The 22,220-nt window shown below is 42.7% G+C and overlaps 1 long non-coding RNA gene and 1 other non-coding gene across 2 annotated transcripts in view; both read right to left on the reverse strand.

The window, feature by feature from the left end:
* LOC115795193 (uncharacterized) overlaps positions 1-19,540 on the reverse strand; it is a 37,737-nt gene extending 18,197 nt beyond the window's left edge. The window contains exons 1-2 of the long non-coding RNA XR_004021244.1: positions 19,269-19,540; positions 17,558-17,715 (exon numbers count right to left, since the gene is read on the reverse strand). This is a non-coding gene — a long non-coding RNA (uncharacterized LOC115795193). The remainder of the gene's footprint in view (positions 1-17,557; positions 17,716-19,268) is intronic.
* A 1,860-nt stretch (positions 19,541-21,400) lies between these two features.
* Positions 21,401-21,474, reverse strand: trnar-ucu (transfer RNA arginine (anticodon UCU)). Its single transcript has one exon. It is a non-coding gene; the product is annotated as a tRNA-Arg (tRNA).
* Between the last annotated feature and the right edge of the window lie 746 nt (positions 21,475-22,220).

The following is a 22,220-nucleotide window of genomic DNA, read 5'->3' on the forward strand; positions in this document are numbered from 1 at the left end:
GTAAAATGTAACACACATGTAGGGCTGCAACCAACTTTTGTTTTTGTTATTAATTCATCATTCATAGTTTCATATTAATTGATCGCCTCAGTGGGAAATGTGTCAAAATGAAAACAAATGTGTATCGCAACAACACAGAGGAGCCTCATGAACGCTTATTTAATCTGAATGAATGTCACACTCAAATATGTTAAATTCCCACTCCTCCTCTTCTCTTTCTTTTTATGCTCTAATAATAAAAAAAAAAATGCACTTATGTGAACCTGCATCACCGTGGCCCTGGTGGAACAATCCAAAAAAGCCACGCACATCCTGTCGTTCAACAGGATGCTGTACCAAAAAAAAACACAGCCAATATGAAAACACATTCATCCGCACACTGAACAACTCCCATTAAAAGATTTATTTGGCTAAAGAAAACATCAGAAAGCAACTCTTATATGTGTGTGCTGCGGCGCTCATCCTCAGAGGCTGCACCTGTAACTCAGGCTTTGGATGAAAGCATCTGCCAAATGGATGAATGCAAATATATGTCTAAATTTAGAGAAATTAAAGCTCAAAAACACCAAGCAGATCTTCACACTTTGTTATTTCAGTATATCTTATGACAATTTAACAATGTGACAACGTGATGATGATGATGAAATTACAGCAAATTATCAGCAAGCGCTGCAGGTTGTCTCAGCTTTACACTTTTGTTGTGCTTTGCTGCTCACAACTTTACAGGTTCGGCTCAGCCAGGCAAATTTTCATTTTTATTAATTTATTTTATTTATTTTTTATTTTTAGAGAAATATGGCTGTCGAAACCCACCGTAGCTACTCAGCAACAAAAAAGTAAACAGGCAGTGTTTTTCCTTCAGGGGTGGGTGGAGGCCAAAGCCAGAGCTAAAAGAGGTAAACGTTGGCAGCCAGACAAACTCGAACTGAATGATAATGTTGATTTGCATATTTAAATACGAATATAGCCATATCATATGGTCATGTTTTGGTTATCTCTCGCTCTCAAAAAAAAAAGGTTTGAGTTCACCTTTATGTACTTGGCAAAGGAACAAAGCAACAGCGGCAACTTCATTTAAAGAAGAAGAACAGAGAATGGGAGACAATTATACTGTTATCAAAAAAGAAGAAACACGGAGAACAGATTAAGTCAATTAAAGCAAAAAAGGGGACCAAATACCACGTAAATAAATTCATGAACATGTAAAAATTCATCAACATAGCTGTCAGTATAATATCTGTAGAATATTTCATTTCATTTCTTTCACATAAAGAAATCTGGACGGCAAATGTTTAGCATCACAGTTAATGAAAATATGCCACAAGCTTTAATACCCTGATGTAAATTCTTGTTAACAATCTACAAGATTTCCTAGATTTCCTCTCAAATCTGACACTGTGTAAAATGCGGCGCAGAAGCCCTCAGAGGCTGACAATCTCCCCCGTAATAGTGTCATTTGTTTATGGTAATTACTTTATTGTCAAAATCTGGCTGGGGTTTACAGATCTTACAGTGCAACAAACAGGACACAATAAAACTGCTAAAATGAACTTATTTGAGATTCAGTGCAGCTTATAAAAACTCTGATACAATGAATGGGCAGTGTAATAAAAGGACAACATGAAATTATTTGTTAAGGAACATGAAGTCCAATTTTTTTTTTTTTTTTTTGCTAAAGCAGAAACGATGAATAAAACATTGCACAGTCTATTGTACTGCTAACCATGCCCCGCTCTGAAATAATCTAAGATGAGAGATGCAGGACAAAGAAACTTATCACAGAGTGGTGGAAAAATAAGACCTCTAATACAGACGTTTCACACATTTTCACACTTCTCAAGGCCTTAAATTTTGATTTATTTTAAGGCTCTTGCAATTTTAAAAATCCATGGACGCCCAGACTTGCTCTGTATTTCTTATTATCCCTCCGTCTCCTTTGACTCTGCTTCTCTCCCTCACCATGCGTGTCTCTTTCCTGCTCTACCTCTATCTAATCTTGCTTTCTGAAGCCAGGGAAGTAAAAAAAAAAAAAAAGAAGGGCAGATTCTATTCTATTCAAATCCAAAGCTGGGAGAGCAAACTCAAATCCAACCAAATCGCATTTAAAGCTGGGTTCCACTCCAAATGGAACTTTGTCGACTGACTGTTGGCTTGGGCACAGGGGCCACTGCGATTGACACTCTGAGTCTACAACACAGCTGAGGGGGGAAAGAGGAGATAGCGACATGCTGCAACAAAAACTTCAAGTTTTTATTTTGCAATGCATTTTATTTCTACAGATATGACCAGAAATCTAGTTATTCCTGGTATTTCATAGATTAAACTTTTAGTTTAAAAGCTTTTCTTCTCGTGTACACCACGTTGATCATTGCTGAAATATGTCAACAACTACTAGATAGATGGCCATGCAATTTTGTGCATGTCTTAATGTTCTCTAATCCTAATAACTTCCTCGAGACTCCCACTCTTCATCACATTCAAATTTAAGCAATGAAATTTGGTGCAGACATTCATGTTCCCATCAGGATTTTCTTCTTCTTCCAGCTGGTCCCTTTAGGGGTCACCACAGCCGATCATCTGCCTCCATCTCACTCTATCCCTGGCATCCTCGTCTGCCAGACCAACCCTCTGCATGTCCTTATTCACTGCATCCACAAACCTCCTCTGTGCCCCTCCTTTCACATGTCCTAACCACCTCAACCTTACTGTGCCTCCAACAGACATTCACATTCCTGAAAGCCTTACCTGCACTTTGTGTGATATATATTAGGATGCCAACATGCTAATTTCATTTCAAACCCCTGTTAAAATTTAAGCCACCTATGAGGTCAGCAAGAGTCCATCTAGGTAATATTTTTTTCCCTAGACCTAAAGAATTTGAAGAACTTGAAAATTAAAAATAGCTGGATTTTTTTTTTTAAATCAGCATATGAACCTTTCCTCCAAGACGAATCACGCTTGATTCAGTTTAGACTTGCTATTTAGCATCCACTGTGCTGTGACATCACTGCATCACTCAGCATATCGTCGGCCAACCTCTGTAATCAGGTACCCACAGATAGCTGATGGCAGCAACACTGCAGCAGGTGGCCTGTGTGTGTGAAAGTGCCAAGCAGCATACCATCCATTCATCCATCCATCCATCCGCCCATTTTCTTCCACTTATCCAAATCAGTTTTTGGGCAGGGGGGTGGGGGGGATCTATCCCAGATGCCGTAGAGCGAGGGGCAAGTCGACAGTCTGTCGCAGGGCTGACACAGAAAGACAGACAACCATTCGCACTCACATTCACACCTATGGGACAATTTAGAATCACCATTTAACCTGACCCCACTAATTGCATGTCTTTGGACTGTGGGAGGAAGTTGGAGTATTTGGACAGAGCCCATGCAGACACGTGGAGCCAAGCAGCATACCATTCGGTAAAATAAAGCAATGACTGTTTTTCTATTGTCTGGTACAGGACAGTGTCTGAAAACTGCCAAATATGTCTTCTCTGACCGCGATGAAGGCTTGGCTTTCATATTAGGCCCATAAGAAACACAATTTATTAAAAAAGCAGCTTACCTAGGCAACATATCAATATGATAGTTGGCTATGAAATTGTTCAAAGCTTAAATTGGAAATGAGTATAATAACGTTAGCTTACTTCACTATTTTGCAAGCAGTGGCCCTTGTTACAAACTGACATCATCAGCATGTCTTTGCAGGCATGTTGTGAGGATAATTTTAGCACTTTACTAACCGTAATACTACCCACAGTAAGCACAACCTCAAAGAACCCTTTCATGTTTTAACATGAAATTTAGTTGTCTGTGATTGCCATAAGCTCAAAAGCTAAAAAGCCCACTGATAACTGCACATTGTTAATGAAATTCTCCTTCAAATCAAGTGAGTGATGTAGAATGTTAAGGTCAGGGGGGAAAAAAGAAACTTTATCACAGACAGAAGTCACTGTCTGTCTGTGACAGTTTCAAATCTCCACACTGCAAATGAAAGACAATTAGACTTCCTGCTATATTGAAGCTGAAGGCCCTTGTAAACGGCAGGTGGAAGATTTCAAATACCATGGCTAATCAACTCCTGGATATAAATTACTGTCATTCCAGTGAGCAACGAAGTACATTTCCCAAAACACTGTCATCCTCTGTTGGCCTTTACAACTTAAGTCTTGCATAAAATCTGCTGCATCGCTATATATCTCTCTGCGGATAACTCTATGCACTAACACTGTCATGGTTAGGGATCCCCCCACCCCCACCCGGGCCAGTGGTGCTCAAAAATGTATGCAGTCATAGCGGCACAGCGGGAGAAATCATCCGACAAACGGCAGGTGTTGCATCACTTTTCTATTTCTTGTTTTTAATGGATTTACTTTCCTAACAGAGCAGATATCTGTGACTTCACTTTGAAACTGTTATATAAATAGTTATTTTATCAGACTGTCTATCATGTCTGGCACTCTGAATTATTCATTCTTATCTTAGTAGTATTAAAGAAGAGCTTTAAAGGTCCCATTCCAGTGCTTTTTTTAAAACAGAGAGAATAATATGCATGATGATTTCTGTTGAATCAGTGCGTGCGTTTTCATTCCTCCCAACAGTGAAGCGCACATAAGCCACTGTGGCTTTTTTAATATCTGTGTGTGAGCATTTGTATGTTTTAGCATGTGTTCCTCTATACAATAAGAAGATAATAACAAAAATTAACTTGATATTTGTGAAAAGCTAATAGAGTATTTGTTTTGTTGCGGTTTACTGTCCCACAGTATTCTGCTCATTTAAATGGTTGACAGTGGCTCACAAAATCTGTTTAACTTTATCAGTTGTTTTTTTTTTTTTATTCCTTCAAATTGAAGATGTCAGACTTGATTCAGGTGAAGCTTTCATTTTTCATTTCAAACAGTGCAAAATCAGTTGACTGGAGGGAGTTAAGAGATTCAACTCTGACAGCATATTTGATAGCAGTACTTGAAAGACTGACAATTAATCAAAAGACCGGGATCGCCGCCTCCTTCATTCAGTTCTCAGTTCACTGTGGGAGCACGCACCCCCTGTAACCACTGCTATTTGTGTGCATACGTGTCCACTGAGAGACATCTATTGTTTAGAGAATATGTGCCAGCCAATTGATGACATTCTCGCTGAGGCTAATCTGAAACTGCCAGTAAAAATGATTGAATTTTTGAAGATGCAATTACAGTACATCTTTACATGTCTGCAATTTAACCGATACTCTAAACCAGAACCAAACCCACTGCGTGAGCAGATGCTGCAGGAGTTATGTGCCTTCATCAAGGCCACATTTCCAGGACAAATGATTACAGTGGGGCTTCAGTATGTGACATTTCGCTTGCTGTGTTTTCTCATTCAGAGCCGAGTTAGTTAGACATAAGCAGCAAAAATAATGACTCTAGATTTGACATGACATGAAACTCTAAAGCAAAAACATAGTCAAGTCTTGAGTTTTGACCTGGCAAAATCCAAAACAGTAATAGTAGAGAACAGTGAATAATTATTGAGGGTGCCAAGAACTGGTTATTTTCAACACTGATGAAACTGGCAAGTACTTACTTAAGTAAACAACAAATTATTTTGGAAATGCAAAAGCGTCTAACTATTTTGAAACATGGGCAGCACAGTGGTGCGATGGTTAGCGCTGTTGCCTCACAGCAAGAAGGTCCTGAGTTTGACTCCACCATCTGGCCGGGGCCTTTCTGTGCGGAGTTTGTTCTCTCCGGGTCCTCCGGCTTCCTCCCGCAGTCCAAAGACATGCAATTAGTGGGGTTAGGATAAATGGTGATTCTAAATTGCCCATAGGTGTGAGTGTGAATGGCTGTCTGGCTCTCTGTGTTCAACAGTCTGGTGACCTGTACAGGGTGTACCCTGCCTCTCACCCTAGGGCAGCTGGGATAGACTCCCACCCCCACCCTGAATTGGATAAGTGGAAGAAAATGGAGGAATTTTTGCTTAAATTGTTACATGATTATCAAAGTTACAGGATCATTTTCTGTTTATGTACTTTGAACTCTGCAATTAGTCAAGCAAAGCCAGGCAGAATGTGGATTTCCAACGTGTTCTCATACCAGGGTGTCAAATACTGCTATTCAGTTAGATGTCACCATCACAGAGATATATACACAATGTCCTTTGGCGCTTGTGCATTGACACATTGGTTCTGGTATTACTCGTCGCAGAGAGATCACTTTTCATTTGCACAGCAACAAAAACCACATTTACATTCTGAACGGGGTAGGGTGGGGGGGGCACTTGTACCCTATTTGTTATCTTACTGATCTGAACTTTATTTTAATTGGTTTTCACTTGCTGGTTAGGTTTAGGCACCAAAAACTGCTTGCTTAAATTTACCACATTAACTTTAAATGTGGAAAAACAACTTTTACCCAGCGCTTTCAAATGCAATGCCAAGAAATCCTTTTACACGTTTAAGGGCTCAGATTGATTTGAACACTATTGGATGGCAGGTTAAACCAGGTTGCCATGGGTTTCATGATTCTTCCATTGAGTGGCAATACATAGCAGTATGAAGAAACGTAGCCACCCTTCCACTGGCAGCTGACCCTATGATGTCCTGTGTAAAATGCACTGGGTGGTTGATGAAACCAGGCCAGCTCTGAATCTCACAGCCCTTGGGGCTAAGAACCAGAAAATGTCACCAAACTCTTCAAACAACAACAAAAAGATGCTCTGCCAGGCATGCTGCCGAGCGCTGTCACAAAGTCAAGCGTGAACACCTCCCATGTACGAGTCTATATACCTCCCCTCCCGCCTGCCTGTGAAGATATCAACCTGAAAATAGCTCAGTGAAGCTGAACACCGAGCCGCCATAAATAAATCACAATAATATTTAAATATTCATTGTAGAATAAGAGAATAAGGGGAAAAAAGCAGAGGATAAACTCCTTCTTCTTTGGTTCACACATCAAAACAGTTTGCCTTGAGGAAGTTTGACTGCATTATCAAATTCTCCCTTCAAGGTACTCATCAAACATACAGTAGCTTGTGTAAGAGGCTGATAGTCGTCACGCCTCGGGCTGCCTGTGTGAATGAACAGCAGATAAGGGCGTGTAGCTCATTAACTCAATTATATTGTTCACTTCTGCTGTCTGTCGATGCACTACGCAAACAGGATCGAATTTGCTGGTAGATATGAAGTCATCTTCATTGGCACGCAGGCCAAGGTAGAGTGATAGTACTGTAAATATAAAGAGATGGGGGTTTCCATTCAGAAAATATATCAGCGTGGGCTTGTAGCGCCTCCCAGCAGGAGTTTGGTCAATAAATCTGTTCTTTAAAAAAAAAAAAAAAAGCCTATCCTTTTGTCACACAGAAGCAGGGGAAAAAAAAAATCAGAAACAATCAAAATAGCACTCGACATGCTGCGGCATTCTCAGCGTGGAAAACAGGAGGTCTGGCATGCACTCCTCAATCCTGCCCCGCTGTTTGCTTTTGATAGCAAAAGTCATAATGACATTCAAGTACTCACCAGGCTGAGAAATGAAGCTGTGACAGAAGGAGAGAGAGACGGAGACAGAAGGAAGAGGAGGGCATGGAAGTGTGTGTTCACATAATACTCATGAGTGTGTGAGTGCATGTGTAAGCTACTGTACGTGTTATAGTGAATGTGCTCGGGGGTCGGGTGAGACATAAGTTGGTCTGGTGCCAAGTAGTGCAACTCGCTGCAGCGGAGACAGCAATGCTCCGCTGAAACCTAAGTCTGTTAATAAAGTGTGTGATTAATTTGCTCTGTGTCATTTTCCCAGTGTCCTCCTACAACACTACTTCAGAGATGGCTTGAAGAGCCATTTAATTACTCAGCACTTTGCTCACTAGGAATTGAAGAACTGCTGGTTGGACAGCACCTTATGGGGGAAAAAAATATATGCATAAGCAATTTGGGAATTGTTACACATCAAACGCCTACAATGTGTATATAAAAGAGGACCACAGTGTGGGGAGTATATATATGTATGCTATATGCAGGCTTGCCCGCTAAACACAATTTTTCATCCAGCAGTCAACAGCCTGGCTCACAGGGGTATTTTTGTTTAAGTAAAGAACAGAGTGCCTTCAAAGCTCCATTTGAATATGTGTGTGTGTGTTTTGTGGTGTGTGCTCTTGTTCATGCCGTCATGCATAAATGTACACATGCATTTTTCTGTGTGTTCATTAGCATCTGTTTAAGGATTTGTGCGCTGCTGCCTCTAAGACCCTGTTTAAACTTGGTTTTAACTGGTGTCTTGGGCCATCACATTAAAAGTAATCATCACTACATACTTGTCTTTATCACGTATCCTCAAAGTGTTCAGCTGACCACTAGCGCTCAGATTTCATTACTGTTTATGTCATTTCTGTTAGAAGGCCGGGGGTTCCCTTGCATGGTTTTTTTATCCGTCGCACAATCAGATATCAACGTGCTGGAGACGTTCCCATATCAGGGAAAGACATGCACATGATAGAAGTTTACCTTCAGGGCTTTCTGGCAGAAAGCCAGCCCAGGAAGGGTTTTAATACAGTGTTAATACTGTAAAAGGGTCGGTTTTTATCTTTTTCTAAACCTAAACGATGTAGGTACCTTATCAAAACAGGAAAAAAAAATGTAAATAATACATAATCTAAGTCTAAAAATCAGATTCAAGGCACCAGAGTTTGATCCTTTGACAACAACCTCATCCTCAAGTTGACGTTGTTGTGCTTTAGTATTTGTCATTTGTAATGATGGTCATGGAGCAACATTAATATTATGCTACAGGAAGAACACTAACATCTGATATTACATACAGCATCATCGGTCTGTCTTGAGTTAACTGCAAGATTTGAGATTGCTCTTGCTTTGATGCAGGACAAAATCATTTGTAACTTGAAAAACGAGCAGAAAACAAGGAACACTGTGGCTGCACTGTTTTTGGGAATAGTAAGAAAGCAAGTAAAGTTTATTTATATAGTGCTTTCCACAGGCATAAAAGTCACCGAGCGCTGTACAACAACGAAAACACAATATCAAATATCAAAAATATATATATATTTGTGTTTGCACTACAAAAACACCAAAAGCTATGTGGCTATATGAATCCCTGACTACTTCAGAGAGTGGCTTAAGTGCTTGGAGTGATCACAATGTGCCTTGGTCATCTACGAATCTCTCTTAAACTGCCCACAACCCAGTTTACAGAACAAAAAGCAATGATTTGCAAGTCATTTTAAACACAATCCCAACTTTTTTAGAAACGCGGTTGTTTATTCATGTCCACGTGTGAGAATGGCAACGTACAGTCAAGAAATTCATGTTCACTGAACAAGAAGCATGTTTAAGTCTGCGTGAGAGGAAAGCTGGCTGAAAGACAGATAGACTGTGTATGTTTGTGTATGTGTGTGTGTGTGTGTGTGTGTGTGTGTGTGTGTGTGTGTGTGTGTGTGTGTGTGTGTGTGTGTGTGTAAGTATACTGGGGATTCTTAACAGTCTGCCTAGCAGGGTGTGAGAAAGCAAAGTGAAGGAGAGTGAATCAAAACGAGGTGTATGTATCTTAGAGCACTGGCAAAGGTGTTTGTGTGTGTGCGTGTGTGTGTGTGTGCATGTGTGTGTAGAAGATTCTCATGCAGGGATAAGCAGCTTAGAGAAGAAGCATATTCTTTTCTAAGTAAATCTCATTAATTTTAATTAGCTGTATATTTAGCCTGTACACCTGGATTGGGTGTAATTCCGTTTGTATATATAGCGACAGGTGAAATGACTCAAGTTGCAATTATATTGCCGAGCAGCCTTGCATTTGCATAATGTCCTGTTTTTGATTGTGTCGCATGACTAAGAAGGATATCAGAGGCAAATATGCATTCCCTTCATTTTCCTATTGCATGCTCTATGTAGCGCGCCGTGGCTCGTCTTTTTAAGTTTTCACCTTTTTTCTCTTGTGAGTTCTTTCTCCCTCCCTCGCTCCCTACCCTGTTTCTTTTCATTTTCTCTCCGGTCTGTGCACCCCATCATTAAACTGTGCTCACTTTTTTTTCTTCCCCCCTAACCCCTCCTTCTTCATTTCCCTGCCATCAAGCACCCTTACTGTACGGTTTTCTCTTGTTCACGTGAATGCCTCTGTCTTTCTCCCTCTGTCTCCCTCGCCCTCCCTCCTTTCCTGGGTAATCAGCTTATCCTATGTGTGTCCAAGCCTCTATGTCTGCGTTCCTCCTCTCTTTGTTTCGGATTCATTCAGCAGGGAGATTAGAGATGCCTATTTGGTGCCTTTGTCTTCAACCGGCACAGTAATGCTGAGTTACACCGTGTGGTGATGGCCCCATCGTCAAAAGTAGCATCCACTCATCATGTGCTCGTCGTACCTTGATGAGTGCAAAGGTCCAGGTCCAGATTAGATGCCAAGCCTGCACCTTTGCACTGGTCAGTGTGACTTTAAAAGCCTGCATTTACATCACAATGACCTACTGACCACCAGACTTTATCTACTGCCTAAAGTAAGGCATTACATTCCTTTCATTAGTTGTTAATAAAAAAACATAGATGTGACACTTTTTAAAAGCTCAAGGATAACAGAATAAAGCAAACAAGATTTTTTTCATATTCATTAGTAGGCTGCTTTTTTTCCTCCTTTAAAGTGATGACTTCAGTTCCTCCACTTAAGACAAGAATAGATGGGAGCAGCAAATCTCATGAAATTGTAATGATACTAATTTAGGTCATAATCACTGTGTACAATGAAAGTGTTCCAACAATGAAAATATTCACTGTATTAAGTGAGCACCTGTCTAGGCTGTGGCATTCATGAAGAACAAGAACAATAAACCAAATACGCTAAAAAAGAAAATGAGGAGCAAGAATGCAGCGGAAACTTAACGAAAAGACAATTTACTTCCACTTCCTTTTAAAATATTTAACAGTCTTACATAATTTACACCTTCTATTAAAATTCTATTTCTTTGCATCTCAGAAAGCAAAAATACATGGCTTCACGGAGAGTAAACACGTAGCACGATCTAAATGTTATCAGGTCCTCCACACCACCCACGGAGATGATCAAACCTCAGCCAGGAGTAAATACAGTGTATATTCACATCTTGCAACCACTGCAGAAAAGTCTAAACTTCTCCAGAGTTTGCCATTCCCTCAGCCTCTCCAAAGACACCTACAGAAGTGCAATACAGTACCACACTCAGACCCCATCAGTTTCTCACTCCTATCCCCTTTTTCCATAGCCTTTACAGTAGCTGCAAACTGCAGCAAAAAAACCCAATGTCATCATTTTTGTTGCCTTCCAGGAAAGACTCATAAAAGACGACCTTTTCCACTTCAATGAAAAGTAAATCCAGGCTCTATAGTATCATGTCTAATGATCCTACAGCCGTCATGCTTGTTCTTGTTGACAAAGCAACCTCCCCAAACTACTCCCCCGCTTTGCATTGGCTGCATTCAAATATCTGATCCGATTACAGTGCAGCCATAAATGATGATGAAAACACATACACTAAATGCCAGGTAGTGCATTAATTCAAAGGACATTTAAATAATAGAGACTGAATTTCAATACCAGATCTGCAGTGTGTATATATATATATATATATATATATATATATATATGGAAGCTATGAGCATTCAAGCAGGGTGGTACAATGTGATTGTGAGGCATAAGGAGTGCAGCAGTGCACTGGAACCATAAATGAATTCCACTGAGCGGTAGCTGTGTTACAATGCAAAAACTTTAATAATGATACTGTCCAATGCAGAAACCATATCGCTGTAAACAATAAACTTGCAACTAAAACAATAAAAATATGCTGTGTATAGGAGGTAATATTCAACTCTGTTCCAGCACAATAATATACCTTTAAAATGTATTTGTTTCCAATTTTAAGCTGCAACTGGCACTCGGTTTATCTGCTGATCAGCCAGCCAATGGTAAAACTATTGCCGTGTGTGCAGATAATGGACACAGTCTCAAAGACCCTGTCAGTCTGCTTGCTGAGTCACTTTAATAGTGCTAAAGCAGAAGTGTCAGACTTCAGATTTATTCTCGTTATGCCCGTGAGAGTTTATACTACATTAAGTACCAATCTAGAGAACTGCTTCACAATCCTTTTCCTACACTGGTTCTAAATTTGACAGTTATATTAGAGGTTCAATAAGACTCACCATCCAGTCAATGGACAGTGATATCCTCAGCAGAACTAGGGAGAGTTCCCTACACAACACACAGGTGAATTGAAATGGCTTTATGGTTGTGGTATCAGTGATAAGATCCCCCCACAGACACACTCTCTTCCATGAGCTGAAGTGATGGCATCATCAAAAAGAGGCAATATACAAGCGAGACCTCTGCTCTTTCATTGGTGGAGCTCCTGCACTCAGGGGGGAACCCTCGGCGCTCAGACTCAATCAATACAAATGCTGCGCTTTACAGCCATGCACTCGAATCTTCCAGCACCCGGTCATAGCTGAAGTTTACACACAGCACAGTGGTGTGCTTCAACAAACAGATACACCTTTCCAGGAAGCCCTTGGTCTGATCATCCATGCGTTAATGACAGCATTGGTGATTTCCACCCCTGCAGCAATCAATTAAAATGCTCGCAAGAGAATTCCAGTAGATAACATGAGAAAAGGGGGTAGGTATGGCTTGGGGAATGAGCGTGAGGGCCTTGATCAAAGGAAAAAGCCAGATGAGTGCTGAACACAATACGAGCTCTTGTTGTTGGAAACCCGGTGAATTAATTTATTTCAAGGCTGGCACTGTTGTTGTTGTTAGGTTTGTTTAATCGGGAGTGTGTTTGCGAGGTGGTAGTTTTAAAACTGACAGCTCTGTAAATGTGGGAGCTCTAGTTGTCGCAACACAAGAGTTGCTGCAAAGTGATGTGTCTTCTCAGAGCACCTGAGAGAACGCTGAATGCGCTACCGCTCATCAAAATCTCAAGAGCACTTCTTCCTTTCAGTTTCTTAATGGCATTTGCTGTTATTATGATGGCAGCAGGCAAGACTGATCTGTTCTGATGTAATCTCACATTGCCTGAGAGAGCCTGGGTGGATGAGATCTGCTTCAGATTGATATGGTCTAATGGAGTCTTGTTTGGGTGCAGCAGATACTTCTAACATCCAAAGATACTGGCGCGCCACTGCATTTTAATTCTTCTTAATTTAGCTACAAATGACTTATCAACACTTTTGCCTTGTTGAGCTGTGACTTTCTCGTCCTCTCGCTTACGCATGTGTAATGTTCAGCATGTCGAGAGATGTATGAGCATAACATGAAAAAACAGCAATGTGCATAATGTGTGATGCAAATCATCCCCGGGGCTCTAGTGCTCATGGTTAGAGCTTTGTTGGGAGTTTAATCAATCAGCCACAGCACACTAATTAATCGGCATGATGAACAGGAGAAATAATTGGTTTTCTGCCAGATGTGAATCTGTTTCAAACTAATGCCAGCCAATCAGAATCCAATTTATAATCAGAAAACTGATCTGGACAAGAAAACACTTAAAGGATCAGAGAAGAATAAACACACAAGACAATAGAAGTAATATGGCTTTAGATTTAAAATTCCGATAGCAGACTGTCTCCTGGAGCTTTACGTCATATTTTAGAGTGTGTATTTTAATGCTTAATTGGATCTATATAGTGTCACAACCATCTTCAGTCTCACAATTGAAATCTTGGATATGTGCTAGATTATGTCATTGTCTTTTTTTCTTTTAAAAGGCAAACATATTGCTAATTAATTGGCATGATCAGTATAAGAATAATTAATTGGGCTCCTCCCCAGATGTTTCTGAATGAATCTGCAGAAAACTAATGAGGGCTGTCTGGTTTTTCTATTGAAGCGGCAGATGTCATTAGCTGCAGCCCACATTGACAATACCGATCAGCCCACACTCCAATCAGACCAGGTAACCAGTGGCTGAAACTAATAGAAGCGCGCTGGAGGAAATAAATAGCCAGCACTGAGATTGGAAACCACTGGTTTAGCCCCATGCCAGTGGAGCCAAATGGAAAAATAGCTTAGGCCTCTTATTAATGTCACAGTGGCTAGGCGGTAATTCCCCCAGGCTCTGTGTACCTCGGCTTGTTAATGAGTCACTGCTTATCAGTCAGCCTTGTTAACAGGCAGAGGCCTCCCATCCAAACCGCCTATCGCTATTGTGTGCTAGCCGTGCTGTGTATTAGCCAAATATTCGTCCATCTTGGCACACAGGAAGTCAACACTAAACAACAGCAACACACACAGGAAGTGGGCTTTTAGCCAGTGAGAAAGCGCTCGTCCTGAGGGGAAGGAACCCATTCTGTAGCAGGATAAAGTGAACCACTGGCAAAGACACACACACACAGACACACACACACACACACACACACACACACACACAGATAGAGAGCCCTCCCGCCTGTAAATCTTACCACACTAACAACTGGGCCACACTGCTCCCGTCCTTTAATCCTTATCCATTACTAGCCTCAGCTGGAAGCATCGGGATTCATTCAGTGTTTCTGACTAGCACAACTTGCTGAAGTAAATAAACTATTACACATGTTTCCTGCCACGAATGCAAACACTCGACTGGAGTCTGAGATCAGGCCACCATAGTGTTGAGGGCCAGGTGGTTGATTGGAGGTCGCAGCACACTGTTCTACTTGCTGTCAACTGAGTGCTTCGGCAGACGGACCCTCACACTACACAGCAGTCCTGTGATAACTGGGTCAGCGGTACAGAACCAGGGCACAGCCGGCCAATTGCATGCCTAATCTGTGCCCTTCTGAGAGGCACTTTCCATCTACAGTGCATGGCTGCACATCCAGCTGTGGAAATGGATATGTCAAATGGCATGCAATTAGTGTCTCCCTGATTCGTTCACATGCTCCAAGGATGCCCAGTCACAGATAATTCCAGAGCAGAGTTAGTGCTGTCCTTTCCATGACTTTGACATGCATCAAATGGAGGCAGAATGGTTAGGAGTCCAGGACTGCTCGAGAGTTTAAACTATCACATCCTGCATAGTACATAACCAACCGCATAAGTCTGGCAAATGCTTCTTTTTTCTTAATTTTACCTCTTGGGATGATGAAAAGAGACAAACAATCAGCATATTTTTAATCCCCTTCGGACTCTGATCATAGCAATAATGGGCAGTCCTGCTCTCTGATGGCTCATCTGCTCTTACATCGACTTGCTGAGCTAATCGTTTTTCCTCTCTGATACATAACACTGAATTATTTAAGCTAAGTAGACCCTTCTGTTCCAAGGCCACTTAGCATGGAGATCTCCATTATGGCGGCATTATCTGACTGTCTGCCCCACCCTACTCCACCTTCTACTAACAGCTCTGCTGCTGTGTCACAACATTCAGACAGATCGGAGCAGATGTGAATGATGGGCCGGTGCTCGGCAGCTCACGCACTACATTTCCCTCTATAACTGCAACACCATTGTTTACCACATTACTCAAATGTCAACTACAAAACAGCAAACACAAGATTTATACATAAATATATATCTACTTTTCTACTTCTGGATTTTTGGCATCATTCCTTGGTGCTGTATGTGGGGACTGCAAGCTGGGTTCCTTGTTTGCCAGTGGCAAAATCTACAAATTTTCATTATTTCCCACATCAAGGCCACTAAGACAAATTTCAGCATTACTGATTAAAAAAAAAGTATGCAGTCTTAATCTGATTAATGTATTTCTATATAGCGCAAAAACTACATTTTCAAACTTTTTTGACAAGTGATTCTGACTGATTTCACTGCAGGAATATTATTAATTTGGCTTCAGTGGAATTAATACCAGTACTTGATCATTCTTTGATAGCAAAAATTACTGACAAAAGACACGGATGCTGAAATTGTTAACTCAGCACTCCGTGGTTGCTTCCCTTCTCTCACCCGCACACTTTGACATGTTTTCTCATCTCCTAAATGCTGTCAGACGTCCCAGGCTTAATTACTCTCCTTGACTGACATGATAATGTAAAACAGCGCTTAGGTGAGACCAAAGCAAGAATTGGTCACGCATGGTCAGGCCTCCCCCCCAAGCACACCTTAATCAAATGTGACATGCGTGTGAATGTGAGCCAAAATCATTTTCGGACCCAAATAACGAACCGACGCCTGGGTTTCAATGACGAGCTACAGAGCTGGGGTCAGCATCCTGACAGGAGATTGATATTTCATCATCAGCACCTCAGTCTGAGGTGATTGTTTGTACATTTCTCATCTTCAGCAACTTTCGGGGGCCTTGACACGCTTCCATTTGCATTTGTATTACAGCGGCCTCGTCCCAACTTCTTGACACAGCCATATTCTTTCTCACTTTCTACTGCACTGGCCAGCGTGAGCTCACACCGACAATCCTTCACTTCCCCAAATTGAATTCATAAATGCACGGGAACTCAAGTACACCTATTTCAACAGAAAATAAAAACAGCTGATGTGGATAAACAAATTCAAACGGCAGTAAATGTAGTCCGTGTGCTTGCATATCTACGGACGTACACTCTCTGTGTGTGTGTGTGTGTGTGTGTGTGTGTGTCCATGCATATGCATGCAGTGTGCACTCACAGGTGCATTCAGAGTTGTGAAAGTGTGAGTGTGCACAAGTGAACACAAAGAGGTTCTGAGAATATATATTGGAAATGCAAATCAGGGAACACCTATTAGGAGCCTTATTACCTGCTATATTGTCTTACAGTCCTGTGTCAAACTCTCTGTGCAACAAAATTCCAACTGTAATGAGAAAATGCCAACAGGATTCTACCTATGTCAATCAATTTTCTATGGATTGAGGCACCATTCTGCCACTGGCAAAACTCGCCCTCTAAAGGTTGTATTACCAGCAGTCACTTGAGTGTTATGCAATTGGAAAGCACATTGGACTGTATAGTCCTGTTCACTTGGTACTCACAGCAGGGATGATATCATTACAAAGTGCCTCTCTCATCAAATCCTCTCTTACCTTCCGCTTTGAGCCGCACCCAGCTCATCAGAGTTTGAGCTTCAGCCATAAGCACTGTCATGTGTCTGTATGTGAGCTAAGTGTGCACACTCCTTTGTTCCTATCTGTGAAACCACAAGATGATCACTCTTTATCTCCAAGCGTATACTCATGAGGAAGAGAGAGATGCTGAGGAGGTAAACATGAAAGGCCGCTAATGATGAGCGTTTGCCTGCGGTTTTGCTTTTTATGTGACCTCATGCAAGTCGTTTAAGATGTCAGGGAGAGAGAAAAAGAATAGGAAGTTACTGGGCAAGTGTGCTACTCTGGCAAAGGACCTGCAATGCATTGCTGTGTTGAGCCCTGCGCCCACGTGCAAGTCACACACATTCCTAAAAAAACAACAGCAGAAATTCCACAGGGGTCTGGGGGAGGTGGGAGCGTCCCATGTGCTTATTAACGCCTCTCTGACTCCCTTGTCATAATACAGAAAACAACAAGAATGCCTCAAGTAAACAGATAAGGGTTACCACCAGAGACAGAGAGAGAGGGTCAGGCAGGTCAGGGGCCCAGGGAGAGACAGTAAGAGGCAGATAGATACAGATAGATGTGCTTACCAAAGCCAATATTGCTGTGAACCACAGCTGTGAAGAGTACTGTCAATAAGCTGACACTCCATATTGCAGAGAGGGCTGATGGGAAGGCCATGTTCGGGCACACAGATCCGCCTGTCTCACTGAATCCTCAGGAGGGCAGAGGAGCTCTGGAGTGTCACCTGCAGGGAAAGCAATGGAGAGATAAAGAAAACAAGCAGGCCAGGCCAACTGGCCACTAATTGCATCCCCTGCCACTGGTTGGCTGCAGCTGAATAAACGCTTGGCCCACCCGTTACTCACGCGTTGCTCCATGGGCATTCATCGATCTGGTTGTGTCATACCATACTGACGACTGATTGAGGGAGGTGGGAGCAAGGAGAGGTGGGCGGTGATTAAGCCAAACAGAGGAGAAGACAGAGATGGTGGTGATGTGTAAAGTGGTAATGAGGGGGGACTAGAAGAAAAGGAGTGGTGGGGCGGGGAGGTGTTCAAATTACTGTGGATTTATTCCACTTTAACAAGCTGTGCGCATGTGGAATGAAGGAAAACGAATGTTTCTGGACTGCCCATTTCGAGCTCCAACTCATGCTAATTAAAAATAACGCAAAGGAACATTCCCCCAGTTGGCTGTGAGACAAAAAAAAGAGAGAGAGAGAGAAGAGGAAAAACAATGAAAGACACAACAGCAGTGGAGAGATACACCTGCCGCCCGCTGAGAATACACGGTGCGCTTTGCACTAGACTGGAGACGGACCGTCGTGCTTAATAGCCTCTCTGGCACCCGTTCTCTCTCTCTCTCTCCCTCTGTCTCTCTCTCTCTCTCCTCTCGCACTCCTTCTCTTCCTCTTTCTCTCACGCACATTCCTTAAAATAGCAGTAGCCTGCGCAGAGGTGAGCCCTCAGTCCATCTGCGAACGGCTCCTTCGTTGTCAGCACCGTGAGGGATCCGTACTGTACTGTTGCCTGCGGGACGGACGCACGAGCGGGCGGTTAGGGCGGGGACAAGGGGGGGGGGGGGGGGCATGGCATGTGAAAGGGATGTGGGGATGAGGGTGCGGGCGGGGGGGGTCTATGTTTATTGTTGCTCCAGCCCTTCCTGTTGAGTGATGGCGAGAAATGAAAACAAAACTAAAGCGAGCGCATCCATGGGAAATAACGCGGACACCGAAGTTCTTTGCTGATGCTTAACGTGGAAAGTAATAATAGTAATGATGATAACAATAACAACAGCTCATGCTGGCTACCTGCATCGCTGCGACGGATCGCGAGAGCACCAAAGGACCGGTTCTCAGGTCGGAGAACCAGTCCTTCTCCCGCGCTTGCAAAAATATCTGGTGCTCTTGAGAGATTTGGGCGACTCTTGTGAAGGCTGGAGAGAGGTGGCTTCTGCACAGCCCGCGAGTTGCGATGGGTTTTTTTTTTTATTTGCAAAAGAGCGGGGAAAGAAAAAGACTGAAGAGAGGAGTCGGGAACAGCGCAGGCAGCCCGACAACAAAACGTACATTTAGAATAAATTCTAAAACACGCAGGGATTATACAGTTCTCTCCCTGGGCAGGCGTAACGGATTACACACACACAGAGACTCGCAGTGCGCACACGGACACATTCCTGGAGACGGAAAAGCGTCACCACTGACAGGTGTCTCCTGTCCGCCCTACAGGCTCCAGCCTAACCCTTTACATTAATGCAAACTGTGAAACACTGTACGGTAATCACCACACACACACACACCGTTATAGTCCGCCTCCGGAGTCGGGTTTCGTTGATACTGGTCTCCAATAAGGTCCCCAGTAAGGTCCCTCCTTTGATGCGCAGCAGTCGCTTGTCCGGAGCCTTCTCTCAATCTGCTTTTATCGACTTTTTTTCCCTTCTTTGTTCCTTCTCCTGACTCCTTGTTTTTCTTGCTTTTTTTTTCCCCCTCCGCTCTCTCTCTCTCACTCTGTCTTTGTATCTCTATCTCGCTCTTGCTCGCTTTCCACGGCTACCGTTCACTGCAGCAAAAACAGACTGTCTGAAAGACGAGCGGGAGGGGAGGGGACACGGGAGGGAGGGATGGAGGGAGGGAGGGGATTTTAATACGATTTTGGCCCGTACCACCGGGATAACAGGGCCAGAGCAGGGGCCTACTGCCTAGGAGCAGCATGAAGGAGATGGAGCGGATAGTAAGATCTTAACATAGCGAAAAATCATCATAATGTTGCTATAATACCCCACAGTGAGTCTCCTGACCTTATCTGGGTTTGTGGAATTTCATTATCCCCTGTTGTACATGAGCTCACTTTATCTAAAGTTTCCATAGCCTACAGAGTAGGGAGAGTATTTTTCTCCTGATTTTAGGCCTACATATCTAATATCGGGCCATCTGAAGCTGATTGTCACGGTTCTCAGTGGAGTATAATGTTTCTTATCATTGATGCCATGGAGCTATTACTCCTATCTTGCAGATAGACCCACTATTTCCCATTGGTTTATATCATTTGCAATGGTAGCCTAATAATTAAACTGCGTCTTTGGCCTTGTGGAGTTGTGGGACTTCCGTTTCCTCCCCATGTCCCCAGAATACTGTAACTCCCAGCCTACTGAGACTTTATCGCTTCAAAATGTGTATAGAAGTGCCACAATGGTTACACCCCTGGGAATTTTGCATATGCTTATAAACGTTATCAGAGGGCAGTCCTTGTAGTTTTGACATTTCATGCATCAGGCCCGTTTGGGAATCAGGATCCAAGAGTGGAAGGGGAGGGGGGGGAGGGGTTGTTCAACTTGCCAGAGAGGATTAAGGATTAGTTTGCTGGCGGATTAGGTCTGTGTGTGGGGAGACATGATGGGGTTAAACATGGATGGCGGCTGCCGCACGACAGCCCAATCAGTGGTGGTGGCAACAAACTGAAACCGAGGAGGTGGAGTTGAATGGGGGAAAAAAATAATAAAATTATAAAAAAAAACCATGGGGAGCAGGGAGGGTAAGGGGAGTCGTGGCGTGTGAGAGATCTTCAAGCAAGCAGCTGCTTTCCCACACTGAAAATAAATAAACATTTCTGCTCTGGGCTCCCAGATTTGGGCGGTTTAAAGCTGGGACTAAAGTCCACCTTCAGGGATCCTTGAAAGGATTCCAGAAAGGTCCCCACCCTGATTTCACTCAATTAAAAACACACAATGACTTCCCAATTTCTTATTCTCCACTAGCAGCGCCACATTGTAGTTACAGTCTATAATTCAATACAGAATCTGCATACAAAAAATCATGAGACGACACCATTTTCTGGCACTATGAGTCATTTATGTTCAAAGTAAACCAGAGTCTTTATCTCTCACTCTGTCTCTGAACCAAATGGGAGAATGGAGACGCAGCATCTGGCATCATTAAACACTTGTTATGAGGACGGAAAAGGCTTTAAACGTTTTGCTGCCGCCGCTGCTTGAGGAAAGCTTTTGCTCTGGTTTAAATGAGTGGACTGCCCCAGGTGCCGAAACCGTGAGCGTGCGCGCGTGTCCACAGGTTTTCCGTTGGTGAGGTTGTACAGTGATGCGCCTGATAACCGCTTTTTCCAATTTCAAATCTGCATATTTTAACGAGATGACCTTTGAGCGGTGACTAGACTCGTGTGAAATTGCCAGGCCAGATGTGCTGTTTTTGAGCTGCAAAATAAACACACACACACACACACACACACACACACACACACACACACACACACATATATATATCAGTCTGTGGATCAGCTTCTCTCCACCCATCCACCCTTGCAGAGAAGAGCAGTCCCGTTATGCACATTTTAGGTTCAAAGACCATAAAATACAACTGAGGATTTTATTCTATCGCTCTATCCCTTTTCATTAAAAAAGCCTACTTCATATATCCACATCTCTGCCGGGACTCGAACCCGGAGCCTCTGGATTAGAAGTCCAGCGCGCTATTCCATTGCGCCACAGAGACTAAGGCACCTTTCTCACTATCAAAACCGGGTTTATACTCCCCCTCCCAGCCCTGCGCAGCATCCTCACCATCGTTCAGCATCAGGACCGCAGCCCTGTGGTGTAATAATTTGCCGACCGGTAGGGGGTGCTGCCGCCGCATAATCATTATTACCTAAATGTCTGATAGAAACAGTAGGAACTCCCGCTTTTCATCCCCCATTGGTTTCATGCAGGTTATCTCGTCAAAATATCATTATGGTGATATTATCGGAGCAAAACTAAAAGATGGAACATTGTGCATTGGAAATGCATCAACAACTATGAGCCAGAGTACTTGTAGTTCCTAGAGGAAAAAAAAAAACCAGCCAATACTTCTATTACCCCTATTACCCCAGCTTATTTCTTACTCAAGAAATGGGAAGAAATTCTACAGGGTTTAGAGTGAACAGTCTATAAACAAATTCGTTCCTGGACCCCACAGGGCTGAAGCAATTTTCTCATCCATCACAATAGAAAATTGCAGACTGACGTGCAGCTCAGGTGGAATCGTGCCTGTTGTGTGGTTTGGACTTTGTGTGGGAAATCCAGTGTATGCCAAATTAACAGCAATCAGACAAAAACTCAGAAAGGCAGAGAGGCATTTTACAAGTGTTGATGTTACATTGAGCTGGCAGTGGTTAAGTATAGAGATGTCTGTCCAGCAACAGAGCTGATGACTCTGTGGGGATTATAACAACATCAACAATGTTGAATTAACTCTTAAAT

This window comes from Archocentrus centrarchus, chromosome 17 (assembly GCF_007364275.1).
Source record: "Archocentrus centrarchus isolate MPI-CPG fArcCen1 chromosome 17, fArcCen1, whole genome shotgun sequence".
Taxonomy (NCBI): Eukaryota; Metazoa; Chordata; class Actinopteri; order Cichliformes; family Cichlidae; genus Archocentrus; species Archocentrus centrarchus.